The sequence below is a fragment of the Erithacus rubecula genome (assembly GCF_903797595.1).
Source record: "Erithacus rubecula genome assembly, chromosome: 23".
NCBI classification, from domain to species: Eukaryota; Metazoa; Chordata; class Aves; order Passeriformes; family Muscicapidae; genus Erithacus; species Erithacus rubecula.
Genome location: NC_136675.1, coordinates 2,948,659 through 2,966,587, shown reverse-complemented (window position 1 = coordinate 2,966,587; position 17,929 = coordinate 2,948,659). Strand labels below are relative to the sequence as shown.

The 17,929-nt window shown below is 49.0% G+C and overlaps 1 protein-coding gene across 11 annotated transcripts in view; it reads right to left on the bottom strand.

Moving 5' to 3' along the window:
* The window catches only part of SCMH1 (Scm polycomb group protein homolog 1), a 64,909-nt gene extending 53,645 nt beyond the window's left edge, over positions 1-11,264 (bottom strand). For 7 of the 11 annotated variants that reach the window (XM_079325794.1, XM_079325799.1, XM_079325801.1 and 4 more), the window contains exon 1: positions 11,074-11,260. The gene's annotated coding sequence lies outside the window, so the exon portion shown is untranslated. Of the gene's footprint in view, positions 1-11,073 lie in introns of all 11 variants that reach the window. The other 4 variants (XM_079325798.1, XM_079325803.1, XM_079325795.1 and 1 more) reach the window with 4 other exon arrangements.
* Positions 11,265-17,929: the final 6,665 nt, after the last annotated feature.

The window sequence follows — 17,929 nt, the reverse complement described above, 5'->3', positions numbered from 1 at the left end:
AAATGGCAGCTGGACCACCAGACACTGCTGAGTCAAGCTCAAAAGGTCATCCTCAGGGTGAGTACAAAAAAACACAGAGTACAAAAAGGGACCAGAGAGAGGAACCACCACTGTGAGCAAAGCTACAACAGTTACCACTGCTCATGATCGTGGAAGAAATTAAATAAAACCTTGCAGGATTTCATTAAAGATTTCCTTCCCTATTTAAAAAACAAAACCAAAAAACAAACAAACAAACAACCCAACCAAAAAAACCCCAAGACCAGCATGGGCCTTGGATCAAACCAAAGCCATCCTGACATGTATCACTGTGAGCAGACTTTGCTCTCCACAAAGGCTGAAGAGGCTGCAATAACACATTTGGCACACTCCAGGAACAGGATACCCAGGCTGAGAGAAATGGAGAGATGAAAGGGCTTAAAATAAAAGTCAAATAAGATAAACTGACTTGAGTCTGCTAAAGGAAGCCCCTTAACAGGATGAATTTTCTCAGAACAGACATGTTTACTGATGAGCTGGGAGTTACAGCACTGTGGCTGCCATTTCTGCAGTGACTGGAGTGAGCACTCCAGCCCTGCAAATCCTCCTTGGAAAGATGGAGCTTGACTGCTGTAAGAAGTCCACACACTGCTGAAAAATCAGAGCTGCTTTTCAGACTGGTATTGATTAGTTTCCCACCCACTCAAACAGAAAGAAAACAGTGCAAAACCCAAAGCCTTCCCATGCAGAGGTTCTGCCTCTGAGGTGAGCAATGTCCATGCCCCAGTGTGAAAGATGCCAGCAACCCACTGCTCTCCACAACTGCTCTGAAGTTTTGGGAAGAGCTGCAGGTCTTTGTTTCTGGGTGTGAAGCAGAGACATTTCTGACCTGTACCACCACTGTACATCCAGGGAGCTCTCCCAAATGCACTGTAACAAAACTTGACACAGAGACTGGTTTTTTGGGCAGGTAAGGTGCCCATTTCATATAGAAAAGCAAAGGACTGATGGACTTCAGTGCCATATGGGAAGAACATGGCAAAGCAAGGAACTGAATCTGTGTGCCCAAGGCTGCTGTTTCTAACACTGAGCCATCTGTGCTACAGCTATTTTTGTGTCAGCAGGACTCCCACAGCTAAAAGTTAAAGTCTCCTGACTTTAGAAGAGGAATGGCCTGGGTTATAGACTGGCACAGCAGTGTAGCCAATCCACTGAGGACACCTGCAAGCAGAAAGGATTTATCACACATGGGGCTCTGTGCCTGACCCCAGCCAGCATATTCTGACTGTACCCTGACACCCTGGTGACTGGGAATCAGGCCAGAGGCCAGGTTTGCACACACCTGAGTTTCCTCTCATGCAATCCCAGAACATGGGGAGGTGCAGGATATGGTGCTGGGTCACACCCCCCTTGCCTGGGGACGAGCTGGAGGGTGAATCTCAGGGACAGGGTTGATGCAGAGCATCCCAAGGGTGCAGCAGCCTTGCAGGCACAGTGGGAAGCCCAAACTGAAGCAGGCAGCAAAGAAAGGTTTGCAGCAATGTGGCTATTTCAGCCTGCACTGAGCCACATGCCAAAGCTAAGAGCTATTACTGAAAGCAGATGGCTTACAGGAGACCTTGAAATGGGATTCTGCCCAAGGCACTTACAAAGTCACCCCTCACAAAAGCACACAATAGGATGCTTCAAAGTCTTTAAAGAAGAATTTAAACAGGAGCACATTAAAAACCAGTGCATGGTTTCCATATCACCCCCAGACAGGCTAGTACAGCCCCCCTGCACAGTCAGCCATGGCTGCTTTCCCAGACTGCAGTCACAGGGGTGATGGATGTGCCCCCAGAATGGGCTCCAGTGGGTCAACTCCTCACAGCTCTCTGGCTGACAACCAGTAGATATATGTATACATGAAATGTTTAATCAACCTTTTACTTAATTAAAAAATAAACTCGTTATGGGATGGAAGATATGGGAAGACAATGTATTCCTGTGTCCCTATGGAAGGAGAAACAGGAGGCAATCCAGAAGGAAAGGACTGACTTCCAGTTGTGTGTCCATTGGAAATGCCATGACAGACTGTGCAGTGATGCTGCAAGCAGGATGTGAGAATTCCTCAAAGAAAATTTTGCATTAACTATTACTAGTAATGTAAGTTTGATAAAGTTTCAGCAGAATGTCCTCAGGAGACCATAAGCAGGGAAAGGCAGCTTGAGGGGGAATGAAAAACCAAAGGGATGGTAATTAGGGGACACAACAGAAATGTAAATGAGGAAAACCTTGCAAAGAGAGGGGAAGGAGACAACCCAATCCTTTAAAGTACCCTGCATCTCACAAGCACAGGGGAGGAGGCTGATCCTCAGGGAGACACAGGGAGAAAGGGTTTCCACTGAAATGGCAGGGAGGGAGATGAGAGCTCAGGGAGCAGAGGAGAACAAACCAGCCCTGAAGAAAAGATGAGGGACAAAATCACCACTCTCTAATGAGCTAAATACTGAGACATGGGGGATGATGATGGTTACATACACCTATAACTGCATTTTCTTTCTGCTTTCCTTTTATAACTAACCCAAACAATTCAATGGAATGCTTAGCAATATCCCTTGGGAAAATACACTGGATGGAAACTCACCCTGACACTCACATGGCATCAAAGAAATTGCTGAACACTTACTGGAGTGCCTGAAGTGCTCTCTTTCCTTATCCAGCACAAAGGAATGACCTTCCATGGAGTTAAGGAGTTCTTACCTTCCTGAGGTGCAGCACCAACACAGACATGTCCCTGCTGGCAAAGGGGAGGAGGGGGGGACACCACTCCAGTCACACTGGATCCTTCATAGATCCACTGACAAGATCCTGTCCCTGACTCAACATCCACACAGCCAACTTTACCAAACCTCCCAAATGCAACTCTCTCTGCCCTCCTGAACTTGCTCTCTCAGAGAAGGCAAGATAATTTTATCCCTTTAATATGAGTGTGTGTGTATATGTATATATATCTATATATAAAATAAAAATCTACCCTTAGACTGACAAAACTCAGGGTCTCCCTGGCAGGAAGCACAGCCAGACTCCCCTCCAACACTTCCAGCAGCTGATTCTTCTTATGCAAACAAAGGACAGATGAGAAATAGTTCCTACTGATCTACCCCATCTGCTAAAGAAATAAGAAAGATAAAATCTCCAAACCCTCAGGGTATGGAGCAGAGCCACAAAACCTGGATTTACCCCTGTTAGAGCAGAAGGAGAGTCAGTCTCTGCTGTTGGAGCACTGAGACAGAGATAATCCAGCCCTGAGAGAGGGAAAGAAGGATGTCTGGGAGAGGGAAGGGAGAGGCTGTGCCATTCCTCCTGCTGCCTGCTCTGCTCCAGCCCAGTCAAGGCAGAGAGAGAAGAGCTCCCACCAACTCACTGTACCCCAAGGGAATGGTGTGCCAGGGCAGGAAACAAGCATCTTTGGTTTATTTTCTCACTCATGTAGAGAGATATTAATTCATCTATTTCTTAGGAAAAAGAAAGGAAATGGCTGCAGTGCAACATGTCAAGAGAAACCAGAAGAGCCAGGCTCACTGAGGATGGGTATTAATTACTGCTTGCTATTTTTAACCTGTGTATAACTCTGGTCTCTTCTGTGACTTAAGAAGATAAAATCCCAGTGCTCAAAACCATGTATTTACTCAAACAGGAAAAATATCCTCTACTGGGTACAAAGTCTGTATACAAAAAATTACAACATACCCATCAAAATTACACTCAATTTTAAAAACAAAAGAAACAACAATCTAGACATAGACAGAAATATTGGCTCAGGAGAATTACTCCCAGAGACACAAAAATCACTAGCCAGTTCCTGCAGGAAACCCTGAACAGATTGCTGCTAATTATATAAAAAAAAAGTTATGAGGCTGCTCAATGATTCCTGAAGGTCCAAGAGTTTGGACAAGTAAAAAATATTCTGTGAGGCTCTTCACTGTTTTCTGTAAAAAAAAAAAAATCCCAAACCATGACCACAAGCAACCAAAAGTCCATCCTGCAGCTCTGCAAGTATGTTCAGTGTCTGCCAAGGAGCTAATGAAAACAAGGCACTCTTAAATACTGTATCTGCTCCACATTCAAGTACCTGCTGGACATTTTGTACAGCTTATAAAGCCATGAAATATCACAGGGCATTTACAGATTTTCCAGCTGACAACAATGTGAAATAACTGAGCAGCCCCAGAACACATGGAGTGCTCTGGTCAGGCACAGGATAACTGATACTACCACACACACACACACAAACACAACTGGAGACTCTGCCAGAACTGTGCAAGACCAGAGCAAAGCTCATGGTGATGGAAAACGAGCCAAGATTCAAAAGCCATCCCTCAACCCCACCATAATGCTGGAACAACAGTGGGAACACCCATATCTACAGTGCAGGGCTTGGAAAATGCCCAAGGGAAACAAATTCCTCCTGCCCTCTCCAATTCACCATCCAGTGAGCTGCTACCTCCTGCCATGCTGGAGGAGACGTGGCATTTACAGCCATGCAAACTCTCCAGTGTGGGGCTGTGGAGTCAGCCAGCTGATGTGGTTTACCTCACTTTCAGCAAGAATTAAGAGCTCCAGGTGAGCAGCAAGGTCAACTGTAAACAAACTGTACAGCAAGTATTCAGCTACAGAAAAATCCTGACATTTTACTGAGTAATCTGCACACAAGGACAGAAATACTACTAGCAGCAAAACCTGAAAGATCTAAACTTCTGTCAGCCAGGGAACTGTGGATTATACACTGTTACTGAACTAGGAACACTCCTGACACATGATGTAAACTAACAACAATCACAACACTTGGTGGCTGATGGTCCTTCAGCACATCAGCAGGTTACACTACCCCACTTGCAGCTGATACTCCAATGGAGTATCACACCTGAAAATATTTTTCAATGATGCTGTACTACCTCAAGAGTTACTTTCTGTAAGAGTCTGACTAATAACTTAAGATACCAGCTGATGATGAGAATGTCTCCTGGTCTTTTTGAAGGCAGGTACAAAAGCTTTGAGCTGAAATCATAAAACTGCAATCAGTGCTGCTCAGCCCAAAGGCAGCATCACACAGCTCCATGGATCCTCACACTGAGCAGATACCAGCAAAAAACCAGGGAATTTGGCACCTGCCAGGTACTCCTCACCAACCTCATGTGTCTGGAGAGCTGGTGTATGCACACACAGAATCACTAAATGGCCTGGGTTGGGATGGACCTTAAACCTCATCTGGTTCTACTCCCTGCCATGGACAGGGACATCTTCCACCATTCCAGGTTGCTCCAGGCCCTGTCCAACCTGCCCCCAACACCTTCAGGGATGGGGCAGCCACAGCTGCTGTGGGCAACAAAATATGTTTTGAAATAAGGTAACTTTTAATGTCACCTTGTTGATTTTTATAAAATGTATCACTAACCAAAAACTCTTTAAATGTTCAAGATATACATTTTGCTACAGAAGTATTAGAAAACTTGGGAAATACATGATATACAATTTTAAGAAAACCCATGCCACCCCAAGCACCCTATTTTCAGTGATATCAGTGCAGATCAAGAGCTTTTAGTCATGGCCAACACAACGGGGAGAAGTGGGACTGGGGCTGCCCAGCTGCCACATGTGTCATTTAAACCACAGCACTGCCCAAGAGCCAGCAGATGCTCTCTGAGCCCAGAAGGGAAAGACAGAAAGGAAGATCAAACCCTACACAATGATTACTTTTACATTTACAGAATTTTTCTTCTCTTTGGTAGCTTGCCAGAAGAGAAGGTGATATATCAGAATACTGGGGTTAAAGTACAGCAATATCAGCCTGAAATCAAGCAAAGCTCCTTAATCTCAGAACAGTCAGGCTCTGGAGCAAATTGCTGAGGAAAGTAGGAATCAGCATCACTGGAAATCTTAGAACACCTTAGAGAAACCTCTAGGAAACATAATGTATGGATGGTTCTTCAAGGTCATTCTAGAAACACTGAAACCACAAGACTTTCTCCATAGGTACCTTTCTGATCACACAGCCACTGCACAATTTTAATGGACTGCAGCATCTAAGATTTGTTGTAACAAGACAAAAAAAAAAAAAAAATAAAAGCAACCACAGTGAGCACACAGAGAGCAGCAGTCTCTGGGCTGCGTGAACAGCCACTGGACTTATTTTTAGAAAGTGGAATTGGTACAACTTCCTCCTTGGTCCACATCAGACTCCATCAGCTCTTCTGCCTGCTCTCTATGCCTTCACTTAACTAACAAGTATAGAGCAGAAATTTCTCCTGGCTTATGCGTTGCAGCTGGGCAGGAAAGGCAACAGTGGGGAGGGAGGGGCCCTGCAGCACTGAGTGCAGGGAGAGAGCAGTGCTGAGAGGTGCCCAGCACACTGCAGAGCTCCCCCAGCGTGGTCAGCCTGAGCTCAGGGAGCCACCCTCACCCTGAGCTGGCACCTCTGCAGACCAGCTGGTTTCAGGGACATTCAAGTGCACTGTGGGAACACTCTGTGCCAGCCAGAGCCAGAGCCAGGCCTGGGTTCCTGCCCCAAAGTGCTGCTGGTCTGTGTCCCCAGGGCTCCCTGGCCTGGCCTCCCTGCAGCTGCAGGGACACAGGGAGGGCAGGCAGGCCCTGGCAGTGGCCCAGGGAGGCTCCCACAGCAAGGGGAGCAGGAACACAGCTGCCCTCCCACTCACCACACACACAGCTGGATGTGCATCCCACTGCTGAGGGCTCAGCATGGGGAGGAGGCAGGGGCTGCTCTGAATGGGAAGGGAGCAGGGACACCCTGCAGCAGGGGCACAGGGAGGGCACAGAGTGCATGAAAGCCAGTGCACCTACTCCCCTCCACCCCCAGGCAAACTGCAGCAGATGTCACTCCAGAAATGGGTGAACCAAACTTCTTCCCTTGCCACGACATCTAGGAGAAAGGACTTGGACTAGTGTTCAGTGAAACCTAAAAGGGCCAAGAGAGGCGAGGAATTGCATAAAACTTAGTGGGCAAACACTGAGTTTCACAAATTTCCACTGGCATCCACTCCTACAGTTTCCGTTGTTGAAAACAAACCTGAGCCACGGGGAGGATCCTGGGCTGTTCCCACTGTGGCAGTCTGGAAAATGTACAAGCTAATTGGAGCTGGGTAAGCCCAGCAGGGAGGAGACAACTCCAGCAGCAGCTTAGTTTCTGACTGGTGATAACACCATTTAATTTATAATACAAACAGAAAAAAAACTTGTGAGCAAGAAACAGAGAGTGGCAGAAGCACAAGCTAAGGAAAAACAGCACTGCCCTGAAGTCCCACGTCAGCTGCTCTGTGCTGGCAATGACCTCACCCACTCTGCTGTTTCCTTATCTCCAGTGATACGTTACCAAGCAGGCCCTGGAGCTGCAGGGGTCATTTCCCTCTGCTGATCAAGGCAGCTCTCAGGAAGCCAAGTGCTTCAGGCTCCTCTAGAGCAGCTCAGACATCACCTGTCCATCTGGCCTCTTGCACGAGCTGCCACGCAAACAGCAGAGGCAGCAAAACAGATGTTCATCTTTTCCTTCAGTTCTCAGCCAAATTCTTGATTTTTTTTGCTCAGGATGAGTCTGCATAAAAGTGTGAGATTCAGCCCAGTCCTTGCTAGAGAGGTAGAAGCATTTGGTAGGTGTCTGAATGAAATTGTGTATCAGTTTCCAAATCTGCTGGAGGTGCTGTGTGTAAGAAACCTTGGTAAAAGAGCTAAGAATTACTCTGGTTTTTAAGAGAATTGAATGAAGATAGAGAACTCTGGGAAATCTTTTCAGCACCAGCCAGGCTGCAATGATGCCCCTGTACTGATCTCTCCTGCTCCCAGCTGAAAGCACCTCTGAAATGTCCTGCTAAGGAACATTGCCACTCAGAGCACAGCTTTGCCAAGAGAAGGATGTGCTGATCTCCAGTGCCCAGAGGCCCCACCAGAAACCATTCTGACACCACCAGTTCAGGTCACTGATTTGTTCACTCCAAGCCCAGTGAGACCTGGTGATACACAGGGAAGTTTTCTTGTGCTTCCTGCTGCTCTCAGACTTGTACACTCAGGTTAAACATAGTGCAAATGTTCTAAAACAGCTTCCACTGGTGGATATTTAAGATGGGTAAGAAAGGAGTTTTTTACAATTCTATTAAATGCAGAACATGCATATCCTTTAGGATTAGGCTGTGTTATCCTGCAAATAAAGTGGGATGAAACATTCATGTCCCAGCTTGGAGTGCAGGTGCTACACCAGGATGTAGTGCTGGGGTGAAGGAGGGGGTCAGGGTAATTCTGCTACACTAAGAATTCAATTGTGGAGATGATTTTTACCTTGGCATGTCTCTGATTCCTTATATGCAGGAGATTAACCACCTCACAAGAAAAGCTGGCAGCCAGAGTTGCTGCTCTGTCCTCAATGCATCTTCCCTCACTTCTCAGGGACCTTTCCTTGTCAGAAAACTTCTCAAACATAAATGGATTCATAAACGACTCAAAATCTTTTTGTCTCATTGCAAAAACTGAATTTCAGTAGCAGGCAAGGAAAAGGAGAAAAAGACAGAGTGCTAGATGAAAACATTACAGCTCAAACATGAGCCTCAAACACTCCAAGGTTGAACTCAGCACAGCTCCTAGCTCACATTGCAAGCACATTACTCCAGATTTGCAAACAGGAGCTCACTGAGCACACCAAGTCCTCTGTCACAAACACACAGTGAAAAGCATAAATACACAAACATGTGATCTGCATTCCTCCTCATGTAACAGTGCTGAGACATACTCAAAATGGGGTCATTTGAGCCCAACTTCTTACAACTGCTCTGCAGAAGCCCCATTAGCACAGTCCTGTCCTGACCTCAGCACTTTAGGTGAAGTGTGAATGGAAGCAGAGGCCAAGTCAGAGACAGAGGTCAGCTAGGCTGACATGCCCACGTGAGAAAACTGGAGAAACTCATCTTGCTCAGCTTAGGGAGAAGGAAAAAAAGTCTCAAATCACTTCTAACTGAGCTGCAGATATGTAAGAAGTGGAGTGATGTGGGGAGTAGGGTGCCAGAAAAGGAACAGGTTTAAAGTGCAAGATGAAGATTTAGATTAAACACCCCAAAACATCTCTCTAATGATGAAGAGGCCTAAGTGTTGGCATTCATCACCTGCACAGGATGTGGAATTGCTAGCACAAAGAGACTTAAAAGAAGAACTATTACTGAGGAAGGGTTTAGAAGTCTACCTGACACTACCCAGGGTTGGGAAACAACCAGGACATCTCTGGAGGTCCCTGATGTCTGAGATTATGAAACAAAGCTTCAGACATTCCTTTAAATTAGACATAGGCAGGGATACAGCTCCCAGAGCATTCCTGTCTAGACTGAAGCACAGCTACTTGATGAATAAGATCATTTAATATACTAACAGCATCTTTTACTTATAGACACCATATTGTCCTGTAAAATTCATCAGGTTTCCACAGAAGTGCCTCAAGAAAAGCAGGTTATCAAGATGCAGAATTGCCACTTGCTAAGATGTAAGTACCAAACCAGGAGGATGAAGACTCAGCATATGTCTCATAAATAGAACACACTCAAACTTTGAATTAAATAAATATTTTAAATAGCACAGAAATACCCATATTTCCCTCGTGCCCATTGTAGGGGACTCCCTGACTTCAATCTGCATTTTCATACCATCTACTGGGCAGATACTGAACTACCCACCAGCACAGGCAGGGCTGAACACCACGGCAGCTTGTCCCAGGCTGAGACCCCCACCAGCCAAGTTTTGTTCTCCAAATTAACACCAAGCCACACGCCGGTGGCTGAGATGAAGCACAAGGAATGAAACCACCATCCCATACTCCAAATATTCCCAGCAAACACATATGGACAGCACAGCCTGGCCAGCAGAAGGTGAAGGAAGAGGAGAGGGAGGCGAGAGGAGGAGGCCCAGCCCGCAGCCGGCGCTCAGGCGTTGAACCGAGGTGCAAGAACATTTTCCCCCAATATTACTGGCTGCGAACTGCAGCGACCACATGGCTGTTCCCAGCCACTCACTGCACGCTGTTTACTATAAACAACAACAGTAAACAGAAACTCAGCCAAAAAAATGGAAAGACCCCAGAGCTGGGTCTCCACATCCCGATGTTCCCCGTGGAAATAATCAGTTTCATGTTCAGCTGCTGAACCTAAACCATCCGAGCCAAGCTGCTCGGTGCATCCCAAAGTCAGGCCGCCTGCTCGGATTTGCCAGCTCTACCTTCAGTCATCCAGACTCCAAAGTGCTGCCACAGTTTTACACGGGAGCTTCAAAGAGCACTCGGATTAAACCCGCGCGGCAGGAGCCAGCCGTCACCGGGGTTATTTTTAAACATCTCACTGTGCACGAAACGCTCGAATCTTGTCTCGCTCCCAGCTCTATCCCAGCACTCGGCTCGGGGAAGGAGGCGCAGCCTGCTTTTCCCCAGGCATGGTGGTAATGGGATTTCTCCGGCTGCTCCCCGCAGTCACCCCCGCCACCTCCAGCAGCGGGATCAAGCGAGGAGCAGCGGGAAGCAGCTCCACACACACACGGGGCTGACAGGAGGGGTCACCGAGCCCCGAAGGGCTCGTGGGGAAGGAAGGGCACAGACCTCGCAGCCGCGGCCACCTCCTGCAAACCTCCGGCAGCTCGGTCCCGCTCTCCCTGTGCAGCCACGAGCGCCCGGCTGATCCCGAAGGGCTCCGGGGACGGCGGCGGCTCCGGCCGGCCCAAGAGCCGTTCCGAGGGCTCGGCGGCACCGCGGCTGCCCGAGGCCCTGCCCGGGGACACCCGGCAGAACAACAAAGCCCCGCAAGAGGCTTCCCCGGGAGGCACAGCCCGGCCGGGCAGCCGCGGGGCCGCGGAGCCGCCGGGGCGCTGCCCAGCCCCGGGAGGGCCGGTCCGGACGGGCACCAGCAGGTGCGGCCGGTGACAGCCGCCCCGGCCCGGGAACCGCGCTGAGGCGGCGGCCGGGCCGCGCTGACAGGAGGGCTGAGAGCCGGGCCGGGCTGCGGGCCCGACCCCGCCGCGCCTCCCCGCGCCGGGCCGGACCGAGCCCATCCGAGCCGCCCGCCCCGGGCCGCCCCTCACCTGCGCGGCCGCCCAGCGCTGGCGCTGCTCAGTCCCTCGCCGCCGCCGCCGCCGCCGCCATGTTCGCGCTGCGCAGGGAGGCGGGGAGGGAACGGCAGGGAACGGGAGGGAGCGAGGGGGAGCAGCGGGGGATCGGGGAGGAGGGACCGGCAGCCCGGCCCGGCCCGGCCCCGCGCCGCCCCCGCCGCCGGGACGGCTCCGCCGAGCGCCGGGGCTCCGGCAGCCGAGCGGCAGGTTGGGTTCGGCTGTGTTCGGCTTGTCTCGCCTCGTGTCTGCACGGCTGCTTTCCAGTTCGGCACAGCTCGGCTCGGGCTCGGACAAGGCTCGGCTCCGCTCGGTCTAGGCCGAGTTCGGTTCGGCTCGCCTCCGCTCGGTCTAGGCCGGGCTCAGTTCCGCTCGGTTCGGCTCTGTTCGGCTCGGCTCCGTTCGGTTCGGCTCTGTTCGGTTCGGCTCCGCTCGGCCCCGGCTCTGCCCTCACGAACCCCCGCAGTGGCTGCGCCCCGCGCCGCCCCGGCCATGCCCGCTCGGGACTGTCCTGAGACAGGGACAGAGCCCGTCCCCTCCCGCACTGTGGGCACGGGCAGACCCGCCGTGTCCTCGGGCACGGGGCAGACCCTCACCCATGACCGAGGGACAGCCCTCCCCATGGCGCCTCTGGCAGACCCTCACCCATGACCGGGGGACAGCCCTCCCCATGGCACCTCAGGCAGACCCTCACCCGTGGTCTGGGTACAGCCCTCCCCATGGCGCCTCAGGCAGACCCTCACCCATGGTCTGGGTACAGCACTCCCCATGGCGCCTCAGGGCACGGTGAGCCCCAGCCTGGGGACAGCCCTCCCGTGCCCACCCAGGACACACGGGCACAGGGCAGACCCTGCCATGGTCTCCACAGGCGGGATTTTCCTGTGCCCAGGCAGGACGCTCTGGGCACAGGCCATAACCCCACTGCGAGCGGCTGCTCCCCTGTTCCCAGAGAGCCCCCCGGGTGCTGCAGCGATGCCCAGCCTTGTGTGGCTCCCCCGGGACAGCCGGGGCTGGCGTGCGCTCCACACAGCACAGCCAGATCCTGGGGCTGCAACCCCCAGACATTCCCTTGGCTCCCAGCCTGGCGGGGCCTCTCCCTGCAGCGCCATCCACAGACACAGATGTACAGATGGATTTGGGGACTCGGTGTGGAAAGGGTGATCCAGTTCCACCTCTCTGCCATTGGCAGGGATGCCTTCCACTGTCCCAGGTTTCTCCAAGCCCTGTCCAACTTGGACAGTTCCAGAGGTGTGCTAATGCTTCTCTGGGCAACCTGTGTCAGGGCATCACCACCCTCACAGGGAAGAGTTTTTTCCTAAATATATTTTCCTACATACCTTTGGAGCGACCCAGACGTGTGTGACAAGTCTTCTCAGGGAGAAAGCACCTGAACAATTTCCAAAGTGCCTGTCATGATACAGCTAATGTAGGAGCCTGCCCCTGAATGATTTTGTTCTGGGAGATTACATGGAGGTTTTGCCCAAGGCCAAAGGTGCTTCTGCCTGATCAGCAGCTAAATTCTGGGGTCCAGCAATTTGTCCACAGCTCTGACCCCCTTCTCAAGGGGAGAAAAAAGGGATCAATACCCTCAGAACAAAATAAACCTGTATTTGCCTGTCTCTCACCACACACACAAAAATAATTCTAAATAAAGTCATATACTTCTATCAAACAGGATGAGATTTCTAATAGTGGGAGGAAAAATTCTGAAACTGTTCCAGAGCTGCTGTTTGGATGTTTCTCATGTCTTCTTCTCAATGGTGACCCTGGCCACTGCTGAGGGTCAGGACTGGCCTGGAAAACCTCTTGTTCTGAAATATATTAAGGGATGGACAGTTTGAAATGCTGGTGAGGGCTTTTGTTTTGGGATGTGAGCACTTGGTTGAGGTAGGACATGGAAGTATGTTTGTTTCAGCCTTGCACCTGACCACCTTCTCAATAAATTGACAAGTATTACCAACTCTTCTCATGGGTGTCATCAACTCTGGTATTCCCTCATGTGCACAGAAATCAGGATTTCATGAATGGAATAAATGTGCAAGAGCTCAGAGCTGCAAGATAGAGACAGGAGTGAAATTTCTTCATTGGCTTTGATTTGGAATGAGCAGTGGGATTTACATATGACATCCATATGAGCACCACAGGAATTCTGTTTGATTAATACTACAATGGAAAGGAGCTGCAGAAATGGTTTGCCCTTTATTCTGAAGTGTTGCCAGGAAAGCTCTGCACATTTGCAGCCTGGTTTGGAGCAGCTCCCAGAGAGGAACACTGGGAGGAACCCCTCAAAGGGACCCTGATTCACGGGAGCAGGACCTGCAGGAGGAGGAGGTGGGATGGGATATAAGGAAGAAAACCTCCTGCTGTCTTCCCTTCTGCCCTCCCTCTTCTCCCCTCATTAATGCCTCGCAGCAATGCAGCATCAAATGCCCTCCTAGGCTGCTTCCCACTATTTGCAGTGTTCCCATCAATGAACTTTGTTTTCTGGCACAAATTGATCCTCAGTCTGGCATTGGTGAAAATATAGAACATGTTCTGCTTGAAATAAAAAGCCTAATGTCCTCTGGTCCATGACCTTTTATCCTGGATCTGATACTTCATTAAAAGGTGAATAAGAGGGCACAGGGATGGATGTAGAGGAACATGTGCACCCAGTATTCCTGTTTCTCTCACAGATATGTTCTTTGACCTGACAACTCTCTTGGAGAGGGGAGGTGGGAATCTTCTCCCCATGCCTTAAAGAGGCAGAGGAAAAGGTTATTTCCAGAGTTTAAAGCCCCAGCAATCAGCAGAGCACTTTGCAGGGCCTGCCATAAGTTTCCTCTCCCAAAGCAATCTCATATTGAGACCAGCTGTTGAGTTTACCAGGGGCTGTCTGCCCTAGAGTCCATTTTTGTTCTGAAGGCTTCATATCCTGGAAAATCACCTTTGTGAATACCAGAATGCTCTCTTGGTAGTAGGAAATCTCCTGACATACAAGCAGCTCTGCCTTTCCCTGTCCAATTGAACAGTGACCCCCTGGTGCAAACCCCTGTGAGCCCCCCAAATCCTTGTGAAGCAAAAGAACACATTTTCTCACCATAACACATAATTATTTCTCCCATTTCTCATGGGTCTTCATAACTATTTATATTTATTCCACATCCCAGGTGGATGACAAGCCTGAGTCCAAGGTGCCAGGGTGTCACTGTGCCATGTCCAGGGCTTGCACCTCCTGTCCTGGTTAAATGTACCCATTCCTCTCAGTACATAAACTCAAATTTAAGCTAAAACCCCTCTGTCACAGAGTCACTCCTTGCAGTTCAGGTCTGCTTTGCTCACCCTAAATTTCTTTGCAGAGTTGCTGCTTTCTTGATCCCACCCCACCTCTGCTGCTTAGCTCCTCACCAAGCTTGCATACAGATTTATAATCCTTCTGTTATTCTAATATGAAATTATCTAATTATTACTTAATGTCAATATACAACCCATAATTATCTGATTTCAGTCTGTCACAATAGCTCAGTCCTAACTTGGCAGTTGTCTGGTATTTTCAAAACCTGTTATGCACTTCCATCAACACTTTAAGGATGATTGTGTTTGGGTTATCTGGGTGTAGGTGTAAAATATCAGTTTATTTTTAGGTATGTTGTTTAAATTTATTGGCTAATAGCAGTCTTGCAAGTCCTTCATCTGCTTTATAAAAAGAGATCTGGTTTCTCTGCAAAAGCAGAATTTAGGAAGTTATTGAACACTTGATTTGTTGCCGCTGTTAATAAATTTCCTGTGTCTATTAATGGACTCATATGGGTTTGAATTCCCTTTGTTCCCAGTGCCTTCTAAACATTTCCTACTGCTGCTCTTTGATCCCGCCAGCCACGAATCCTTCCCCTAATAGCTCATTTCTTCTGTTCGTACCCTTCACAAATTACTGCACGTCTTAATCCGAGCCGACCTCTCCTCGTCCCGCAGGGATTCCGGGCTCGGGAGCGCCCTTTGATCCCAGATGGGCAAGAGGCGCCGGGACACGCCGGGCGGCTCTGATGGCTCATTAGCCCCGGAGCTGCCGGGACAAGGGACACGGGGGACAGAGCAGCAGCGACATGGCAGAGCTGCCACTCGCTGCTCCCTGCCCAGTGCCGAGGGAGGGGAGAACCTTCCCAAGGGATGTGGCAGGGTGTAAATAACCTCCCTAAGTGCTGTTCCCTGACACCCAGCGAGGCTGAGCTGAAAATTTTCATCAGTTTTTGACCTTTCCACTCCCACCCAAATTTTGAAACCATTTGAGGAATTTAATTTAATTTAATTTCATTGAGATCTCAATTCAATCCCCCTCCTTTACTTTCTCCCTTCTTTCCTTTTTGCCGTTTATCCCAATACAGCATCTGCTCAGCTTCTTGAATGACTGTAAAAAATTTCAAGCAGGAAATTTTTCAGAATTGTAATAAACTATTGGACTGAGGAAACAGCTCAAGGTATTGATTCAATTTGAGTCATCTTTTTTCAAACCTCCCATTGAATCTCTGGCATTGCTTAGATTCAGGGTCATCTTGGACTCACTGATCAATATAAAATGTTATTATTTATGTGTCTTGCTATTTGTTTGCCCTTACTGCTTTTTGACACATACATATCAATTTGGAATCATCAATTTGCTGTTTTTCCCCTCCTTTTCCAGTGAAATAGGACAGATTCCAGCTGTTGCTCTCCTTGCAGTGATGTGACCATTCTGAGTATCTGAAAACAGTTTCACCAGGAAGTCTCCATATCTATTCAATTTTTCTGACTAAATTTTTGTCCCTAAAAAATACAGCCAATAGTTTGCAGCTGCTTCATCGACTTCTGGCTGGGCTCCCTGTCCAGCATGTGTGGCACCTTTCTAGTCCCTTCAGAGCAGAATGTCCCTTTAGAATGCAGAATAATATGAATTATTTTAGCTTATTGAAGGAATACATAACCAACAAACCAGGATGTAGAGTCCACCTGTGACTGAAGGTTGTATGTGTCTTTCTGGGAAAATTTTCTTTGTGACAGGACAAGGAGGAATGGGTTCCCACTGCCAGGCAGGGATGGATGGGATATTGGGAAGGAATTGTTCTCTGGGAGGGTGCTGAGCCCTGGCACAGGGTGCCCAGAGCAGCAGCTGGAATCCCTGGAATTGTCCCAGGGCAGGTTGGACAGGGCTTGAAGCCACCTGGGATGGTGGAAGGTGTCCCTGGCATGGCAGGGGTTGGGGTGAAATGATGTTTAAGCTCTCTTTTAACCCACCTGATCTGTGGTTCTGTGATTCTATGGAATACTGCCACAGCTCAGCTGGTTCTCCTGGGAATATCTGTCATGTTGCACTAAGGAGGGTGCAAGCCCAATGACATCCAATATTTTCAGGTTGACACTGTGGAAAGTCTAAACCTGAGATACACAAAGGTATCAGCTGGGAAGCTGAGTTGTGAACCAAGAGATTTAGCAAGCCTTGGGAACTTGGAAAATCCCAAGGTCTGGGGATTTACAAAATAGTCATGATAGTTTGAGAAAGAAAGCCATGAACCCAGATCAGACAGTAGAGGGATAATTCAGTACCTGCAGCTGCACACTGGCAAAATAAATGGCTTTTGGTACAGAAAGTAGCTCTGGCTGGACACTTGTGAGCTTTGCTGTGAGAGACTGGGGCTGGTGAAACATCCATGCTGGTCCAGGCCATCTCCAAGCAGTTCTAAGCAGCACCCTGGCAGCACCATGGGAGGCTGGACACAAACCCCAGAGGAACCAGCACCAGCAAGGACATCATAATGCTGAAAACTGGCATTTAAATGTCAGCTGTGCCCAGCTTTGTGACAGACTCTCTGACCAACACCAGCATGCTGAGATGAAGGAGAAGTGCTGCTCCTTCTGGGACTGGAAATTAGAAACACAGAGCTGTGAAGAAATTTTAGTAAAGATGATAACAATCATAAAATCTGCAATAAGGTTTGCAGGTGAAAAAAAACCTGAGCAATCCTGAGGTTATGGGTGCCAAACCCTCAGGACCATTAAATAGCCCCAGTCCAGCCACTGTATTTGAAAAGCAATCCTCAAATCCACCCATGAGAGCCTGGAAAATGCATACTCCAAGATGAGAGACTCACAAAGCATCATTCAGGGCAACTTCAGAGTCATTCTGTGTATCTGCCTGACACTGGGTTTATAAAAAGGGAAATAGCAAAGAGTCAGGAGTGACCTAGATCATTCACACTGTGTTGGAAAAGCTATTCCAGGAACAACACAGCAGCTCTGCTGTCAGCCTCTGACAGGGCCTGTAGAAGCAGAAAGAGGGCAGGAAGAAAAGCTACAAAAGTCTTCTGGGGGCTAGAAAACCTCCTTGACTTGAGGTCAAGGAGCTCTTCATGCTTGGCACAGGAAGCTGAAGGATCTTTGCCATGGTGTGTGCCCTGCTCGTGTGGAAGTAGCTGCAAGATGCAATGAGATGGAGAGGAATGGAAATGGGAGGGGAGAGATGTCAGTGCCAGGGGTGGCCTGGCCAGAAAGGCTGAGCACCTCACTCTGGGGCTCTACCCCTGCACACTGATCCTGCCTGAAGAGAGAAATTCCTGCCCCAGAGCAGGGATTGCATTGAAACAGCACATATGGAGCTTCTGTTTGGATCTGCAGAAACACTTGTCCTGCCTTTCTGCCTTTCCTTTCTCCAAATTATTTCAGGCCTGCTCCACCTGGAGGTGAACTGTGATGGACCATGCTTTCATCTATGGCCCTGAATTGTCTATTATGTATTTTAATGGAGCACAAACCTTGGGAGGAACCTGCTCCTCAGGCTGACAGAGACCTGAGGTTTTCCATCTCACTCAAAGCAAGTAGTTTT